This window comes from Hyla sarda, chromosome 5 (assembly GCF_029499605.1).
Source record: "Hyla sarda isolate aHylSar1 chromosome 5, aHylSar1.hap1, whole genome shotgun sequence".
NCBI classification, from domain to species: Eukaryota; Metazoa; Chordata; class Amphibia; order Anura; family Hylidae; genus Hyla; species Hyla sarda.
The window spans coordinates 384,807,857-384,816,737 of NC_079193.1; the positions used below are offsets into that span (position 1 = coordinate 384,807,857).

At 47.0% G+C, this 8,881-nt stretch overlaps 1 protein-coding gene across 2 annotated transcripts in view; it reads left to right on the plus strand.

Annotated features, from left to right (window-relative positions):
* The first annotated feature begins 2,610 nt into the window (after positions 1-2,610).
* GFUS (GDP-L-fucose synthase) overlaps positions 2,611-8,881 on the plus strand; it is a 27,442-nt gene continuing 21,171 nt past the window's right edge. Inside the window, exon 1 of one of the 2 annotated variants that reach the window (XM_056518687.1) lies at positions 2,611-2,694. The gene's annotated coding sequence lies outside the window, so the exon portion shown is untranslated. The remainder of the gene's footprint in view (positions 2,695-8,881) is intronic. The other variant, XM_056518685.1, reaches the window with a different exon arrangement.

The window sequence follows — 8,881 nt, forward strand, 5'->3', positions numbered from 1 at the left end:
ACATCATGAGGAGATAACATTATAATATCAGGTGACCTATAATATTACATCATGAGGAGATAACATTATAATATCAGGTGACATATAATATTACATCATGAGGAGATAACATTATAATATCAGGTGACATATTACATCATGAGGAGATAACATTATAATATCAGGTGACATATTACGTCATGAGGAGATAACATTATAATATCAGGTGACATATTACATCATGAGGAGATAACATTATAATATCAGGTGACCTATAATATTACATCATGAGGAGATAACATTATAATATCAGGTGACCTATAATATTACATCATGAGGAGATAACATTATAATATCAGGTGACCTATAATATTACATCATGAGGAGATAACATTATAATATCAGGTGACCTATAATATTACATCATGAGGAGATAACATTATAATATCAGGTGACCTATAATATTACATCATGAGGAGATAACATTATAATATCAGGTGACATAATATTACATCATGGAGGAGATAACATTATAATATCAGGTGAACTATAATATTACATCATGAGGAGATAACATTATAATATCAGGTGACCTATAATATTACATCATGAGGAGATAACATTATAATATCAGGTGACATATAATATTACATCATGAGGAGATAACATTATAATATCAGGTGACATATTACATCATGAGGAGATAACATTATAATATCAGATGACATATTACGTCATGAGGAGATAACATTATAATATCAGGTGACATATTACATCATGAGGAGATAACATTAAAATATCAGGTGACCTATAATATTACATCATGAGGAGATAACATTATAATATCAGGTGACCTATAATATTACATCATGAGGAGATAACGTTATAATATCAGGTGACATATAATATTACATCATGGAGGAGATAACATTATAATATCAGGTGACCTATAATATTACATCATGAGGAGATAACATTATAATATCAGGTGACATATAATATTACATCATGGAGGAGATAACATTATAATATCAGGTGACATATAATATTACATCATGAGGAGATAACATTATAATATCAGGTGACATATAATATTACATCATGAGGAGATAACATTATAATATCAGGTGACATATTACATCATGAGGAGATAACATTATAATATCAGGTGACATATTACGTCATGAGGAGATAACATTATAATATCAGGTGACATATTACATCATGAGGAGATAACATTAAAATATCAGGTGACCTATAATATTACATCATGAGGAGATAACATTATAATATCAGGTGACCTATAATATTACATCATGAGGAGATAACGTTATAATATCAGGTGACATATAATATTACATCATGGAGGAGATAACATTATAATATCAGGTGACCTATAATATTACATCATGAGGAGATAACATTATAATATCAGGTGACATATAATATTACATCATGGAGGAGATAACATTATAATATCAGGTGACATATAATATTACATCATGAGGAGATAACATTATAATATCAGGTGACATATAATATTACATCATGAGGAGATAACATTATAATATCAGGTGACATATTACATCATGAGGAGATAACATTATAATATCAGGTGACATATTACGTCATGAGGAGATAACATTATAATATCAGGTGACATATTACATCATGAGGAGATAACATTAAAATATCAGGTGACCTATAATATTACATCATGAGGAGATAACATTATAATATCAGGTGACCTATAATATTACATCATGAGGAGATAACGTTATAATATCAGGTGACATATAATATTACATCATGGAGGAGATAACATTATAATATCAGGTGACCTATAATATTACATCATGAGGAGATAACATTATAATATCAGGTGACATATAATATTACATCATGGAGGAGATAACATTATAATATCAGGTGACATATAATATTACATCATGAGGAGATAACATTATAATATCAGGTGACATATAATATTACATCATGAGGAGATAACATTATAATATCAGGTGACATATTACATCATGAGGAGATAACATTATAATATCAGGTGACATATTACGTCATGAGGAGATAACATTATAATATCAGGTGACATATTACATCATGAGGAGATAACATTAAAATATCAGGTGACCTATAATATTACATCATGAGGAGATAACATTATAATATCAGGTGACCTATAATATTACATCATGAGGAGATAACATTATAATATCAGGTGACATATTATATTACATCATGAGGAGATAACATTATAATATCAGGTGACATATAATATTACATCATGAGGAGATAACATTATAATATCAGGTGACATATAATATTACATCATGAGGAGATAACATTATAATATCAGGTAACATATAATATTACATCATGAGGAGATAACATTATAATATCAGGTAACATATAATATTACATCATGAGGAGATAACGTTATAATATCAGGTGACATATAATATTACATCATGAGGAGATAACATTATAATATCAGGTGACCTATAATATTACATCATGAGGAGATAACATTATAATATATCAGGTTATAATAGTTGAGATATTACAGGCAGTCAGGTGACTTTTCTCCAGCACTGTGGGAGTTAAGCAGTGGGTGTGTCCTCGTGCAGCTCCCGGCATGCCTCGGACACGTCACACCCGGATGTGCGGCTCGTGGATTGAATGACGGAGAGTGAACAGGTGAGGAGAGTGGATACAGGTGCGGTATATGTATACAGGGGAGGTGCGGTATATGTATACAGGGGAGGTGCGGTATATGTATACAGGGGAGGTGCGGTATATGTATACAGGGGAGGTGCGGTATATGTATACAGGGGAGGTGCGGTATATGTATACGGGGGAGGTGCGGTATATGTATACAGGGGAGGTGCGGTATATGTATACAGGGGGGGTGCGGTATATGTATACAGGGGAGGTGCGGGGTATATGTATACAGGTGCGGTATATGTATACAGGTGCGGTATATGTATACAGGGGAGGTGCGGTATAGGTATACAGGGGAGGTGCGGTGTATGTATACAGGGGGGGTGCGGTATAGGTATACAGGGGGGGTGCGGTATAGGTATACAGGGGAGGTGCGGTATAGGTATACAGGGGAGGTGCGGTGTATGTATACAGGGGAGGTGCGGTATAGGTATACAGGGGGGGTGCGGTATAGGTATACAGGGGAGGTGCGGTATAGGTATACAGGGGAGGTGCGGTATAGGTATACAGGGGAGGTGCGGTATAGGTATACAGGGGAGGTGCGGTATATGTATACAGGGGAGGTGCGGTATATGTATACAGGGGAGGTGCGGTATATGTATACAGGGGAGGTGCGGTATATGTATACAGGTGCGGTATATGTATACAGGTGCGGTATATGTATACAGGGGAGGTGCGGTATATGTATACAGGGGAGGTGCGGTATAGGTATACAGGGGAGGTGCGGTGTATGTATACAGGGGAGGTGCGGTATAGGTATACAGGGGGGGTGCGGTATAGGTATACAGGGGAGGTGCGGTATAGGTATACAGGGGAGGTGCGGTATAGGTATACAGGGGAGGTGCGGTGTATGTATACAGGGGAGGTGCGGTATAGGTATACAGGGGGGGTGCGGTATAGGTATACAGGGGAGGTGCGGTATAGGTATACAGGGGAGGTGCGGTATAGGTATACAGGGGAGGTGCGGTATAGGTATACAGGGGAGGTGCGGTATAGGTATACAGGGGAGGTGCGGTATAGGTATACAGGGGAGGTGCGGTATAGGTATACAGGGGAGGTGCGGTATATGTATACAGGGGAGGTGCGGTATATGTATACAGGGGAGGTGCGGTATATGTATACAGGGGAGGTGCGGTATATGTATACAGGTGCGGTATATGTATACAGGTGCGGTATATGTATACAGGGGAGGTGCGGTATATGTATACAGGGGAGGTGCGGTATATGTATACAGGGGAGGTGCGGTATATGTATACAGGGGAGGTGCGGTATATGTATACAGGGGAGGTGCGGTATATGTATACAGGGGAGGTGCGGTATATGTATACAGGGGAGGTGCGGTATATGTATACAGGGGAGGTGCGGTATATGTATACAGGGGGGGTGCGGTGTATGTATACAGGGGGGGTGCGGTGTATGTATACAGGGGGGGTGCGGTATAGGTATACAGGGGAGGTGCGGTATAGGTATACAGGGGAGGTGCGGTATAGGTATACAGGGGAGGTGCGGTATAGGTATACAGGGGAGGTGCGGTGTATGTATACAGGGGAGGTGCGGTATAGGTATACAGGGGAGGTGCGGTATAGGTATACAGGGGAGGTGCGGTATAGGTATACAGGGGAGGTGCGGTATAGGTATACAGGGGAGGTGCGGTATAGGTATACAGGGGAGGTGCGGTATAGGTATACAGGGGAGGTGCGGTATATGTATACAGGGGAGGTGCGGTATATGTATACAGGGGAGGTGCGGTATATGTATACAGGGGAGGTGCGGTATATGTATACAGGGGAGGTGCGGTATATGTATACAGGGGAGGTGCGGTATATGTATACAGGGGAGGTGCGGTATATGTATACAGGGGAGGTGCGGTATATGTATACAGGGGAGGTGCGGTATATGTATACAGGGGAGGTGCGGTATATGTATACAGGGGAGGTGCGGTATGTGTATACAGGTGCGGTATGTGTATACCGGTGCGGTATGTGTATACAGGGGAGGTGCGGTATGGGTATACAGGGGAGGTGCGGTATAGGTATACAGGGGAGGTGCGGTATAGGTATACAGGGGAGGTGCGGTATAGGTATACAGGGGAGGTGCGGTATAGGTATACAGGGGAGGTGCGGTATAGGTATACAGGGGAGGTGCGGTGTATGTATACAGGGGAGGTGCGGTATAGGTATACAGGGGGGGTGCGGTATAGGTATACAGGGGAGGTGCGGTATAGGTATACAGGGGAGGTGCGGTATAGGTATACAGGGGAGGTGCGGTATAGGTATACAGGGGAGGTGCGGTATAGGTATACAGGGGAGGTGCGGTATAGGTATACAGGGGAGGTGCGGTATAGGTATACAGGGGAGGTGCGGTATATGTATACAGGGGAGGTGCGGTATATGTATACAGGGGAGGTGCGGTATATGTATACAGGGGAGGTGCGGTATATGTATACAGGTGCGGTATATGTATACAGGTGCGGTATATGTATACAGGGGAGGTGCGGTATATGTATACAGGGGAGGTGCGGTATATGTATACAGGGGAGGTGCGGTATATGTATACAGGGGAGGTGCGGTATATGTATACAGGGGAGGTGCGGTATATGTATACAGGGGAGGTGCGGTATATGTATACAGGGGAGGTGCGGTATATGTATACAGGGGAGGTGCGGTATATGTATACAGGGGGGGTGCGGTGTATGTATACAGGGGGGGTGCGGTGTATGTATACAGGGGGGGTGCGGTATAGGTATACAGGGGAGGTGCGGTATAGGTATACAGGGGAGGTGCGGTATAGGTATACAGGGGAGGTGCGGTATAGGTATACAGGGGAGGTGCGGTGTATGTATACAGGGGAGGTGCGGTATAGGTATACAGGGGAGGTGCGGTATAGGTATACAGGGGAGGTGCGGTATAGGTATACAGGGGAGGTGCGGTATAGGTATACAGGGGAGGTGCGGTATAGGTATACAGGGGAGGTGCGGTATAGGTATACAGGGGAGGTGCGGTATATGTATACAGGGGAGGTGCGGTATATGTATACAGGGGAGGTGCGGTATATGTATACAGGGGAGGTGCGGTATATGTATACAGGGGAGGTGCGGTATATGTATACAGGGGAGGTGCGGTATATGTATACAGGGGAGGTGCGGTATATGTATACAGGGGAGGTGCGGTATATGTATACAGGGGAGGTGCGGTATATGTATACAGGGGAGGTGCGGTATATGTATACAGGGGAGGTGCGGTATGTGTATACAGGTGCGGTATGTGTATACCGGTGCGGTATGTGTATACAGGGGAGGTGCGGTATGGGTATACAGGGGAGGTGCGGTATAGGTATACAGGGGAGGTGCGGTATAGGTATACAGGGGAGGTGCGGTATAGGTATACAGGGGAGGTGCGGTATAGGTATACAGGGGGGGTGCGGTATAGGTATACAGGGGGGTGCGGTATAGGTATACAGGGGGGGTGCGGTATAGGTATACAGGGGGGGTGCGGTATAGGTATACAGGGGGGGTGCGGTATAGGTATACAGGGGGGGTGCGGTATAGGTATACAGGGGGGGTGCGGTATAGGTATACAGGGGGGGTGCGGTATAGGTATACAGGGGGGGTGCGGTATAGGTATACAGGGGGGGTGCGGTATAGGTATACAGGGGAGGTGCGGTATAGGTATACAGGGGAGGTGCGGTATAGGTATACAGGGGAGGTGCGGTATAGGTATACAGGGGAGGTGCGGTATAGGTATACAGGGGAGGTGCGGTATAGGTATACAGGGGAGGTGCGGTATAGGTATACAGGGGAGGTGCGGTATAGGTATACAGGGGAGGTGCGGTATACAGGGGAGGTGCGGTATACAGGGGAGGTGCGGTATAGGTATACGGGGGAGGTGCGGTATAGGTATACGGGGGAGGTGCGGTATAGGTATACGGGGAGGTGCGGTATAGGTATACGGGGGAGGTGCGGTATAGGTATACGGGGGGGGTGCGGTATAGGTATACGGGGGGGTGCGGTATAGGTATACGGGGGGGGTGCGGTATAGGTATACGGGGGGGGTGCGGTATAGGTATACGGGGGGGGTGCGGTATAGGTATACGGGGGGGTGCGGTATAGGTATACGGGGGGGTGCGGTATAGGTATACGGGGGGGGTGCGGTATAGGTATACGGGGGGGGTGCGGTATAGGTATACGGGGGGGTGCGGTATAGGTATACGGGGGGGGTGCGGTATAGGTATACGGGGGGGGTGCGGTATAGGTATACGGGGGGGTGCGGTATAGGTATACGGGGGGGGTGCGGTATAGGTATACGGGGGGGGTGCGGTATAGGTATACGGGGGGGGTTGCGGTATAGGTATACGGGGGGGGTTGCGGTATAGGTATACGGGGGGGGTGCGGTATAGGTATACGGGGGGGGTGCGGTATAGGTATACGGGGGGGGTGCGGTATAGGTATACGGGGGGGGTGCGGTATAGGTATACGGGGGGGGTGCGGTGCGGTATAGGTATACGGGGGGGGTGCGGTATAGGTATACAGGGGAGGTGCGTGTGGGGGGTGCGGTATAGGTATACAGTGACCGGTGTGGTGAGGTGTGTGTGGGCGGTATATGTATACAGGGGGGGTGTGTGGGGGGGCGGTATATGTATACAGGGGGGGGGTGTGGGGGGCGGTATATGTATACAGGGGGGGGGGTGTGGGGGCGGTATATGTATACAGGGGGGGGGGGGTGGGGGGCGGTATATGGTATACAGGGGGGGGGGTGTGGGGGGCGGTATATGTATACAGGGGGGGTTGTGGGGGGCGGTATATGTATACAGGGGGGGTGTGTGTGGGGCGGTATATGTATACAGGGGGGGTGTGTGTGGGGGGGGCGGTATATGTATACAGTGACCGTGTGGTGAGGTGTGTGTGGGGCGGTATATGTATACAGGGAGATGTGTGTGTGGGGCGGTATATGTATACAGGGGGGGTGTGTGGGGGGCGGTATATGTATACAGGGGGGGTGTGTGTGGGGGGCGGTATATGTATACAGGGGAGGTGTGGGGGGGGGGCGGTATATGTATACAGTGACCGGTGTGGTGAGGTGTGTGTGGGGCAGTATATGTATACAGGGAGATGTGTGTGTGTGTGGGGCGGTATATGTATACAGGGGGGTGTGTGGGGGGCGGTATATGTATACAGGGGGGGGTGTGTGGGGGGCGGTATATGTATACAGGGGAGGTGTGTGTGGGGGGCGGTATATGTATACAGGGGGGTGTGTGTGTGGTGCGGTATATGTATACAGGAAGGTGTGTGTGGTGCGGTATATGTATACAGGGAAGGTGTGTGTGGGGCGGTATATGTATACAGGGGAGGTGTGTGTGGGGGGGGGGGGCGGTATATGTATACAGGGGAGGTGTGTGTGGGGGGGGGCGGTATATGTATACAGGGGAGGTGTGTGTGGTGGGCGGTATATGTATACAGGGGAGGTGTGTGTGTGTGTGTGTGTGTGTGGTGCGGTATATGTATACAGGGAAGGTGTGTGTGGGGCGGTATATGTATACAGGGAAAGGTGTGTGTGGGGTGGTATATGTATACAGGGAAGGTGTGTGTGGGGCGGTATATGTATACAGGGAAGGTGTGTGTGGGGCGGTATATGTATACAGGGAAGGTGTGTGTGGGGCGGTATATGTATACAGGGAAGGTGTGTGTGGGGTGCGGTATATGTATACAGGGGAGGTGTGTGTGGGGTGCGGTATATGTATACAGGGGAGGTGTGTGTGGGGTGCGGTATATTTATACAGGGGAGGTGTGTGTGGGGTGCGGTATATTTATACAGGGGAGGTGTGTGTGGGGTGCGGTATATGTATACAGGGGAGGTGTGTGTGGGGTGCGGTATATGTATACAGGGAGGTGTGTGTGGGCGGTATATGTATACAGGAAGGTGTGTGTGGGGCGGTATATGTATACAGGGAGGTGTGTGTGGGGCGGTATATGTATACAGGGAAGGTGTGTGTGGGGGCGGTATATGTATACAGGGGGGGGTGGGTTTGTGGGGGGGGCGGTATATGTATACAGGGGAGGTGTGTGTGGGGGGGCGGTATATGTATACAGTGACCGGTGTGGTGAGGTGTGTGTGTGTGTGTGTGGTGCGGTATATGTATACAGGGGAGATGTGTGGGGGGGGCGGTA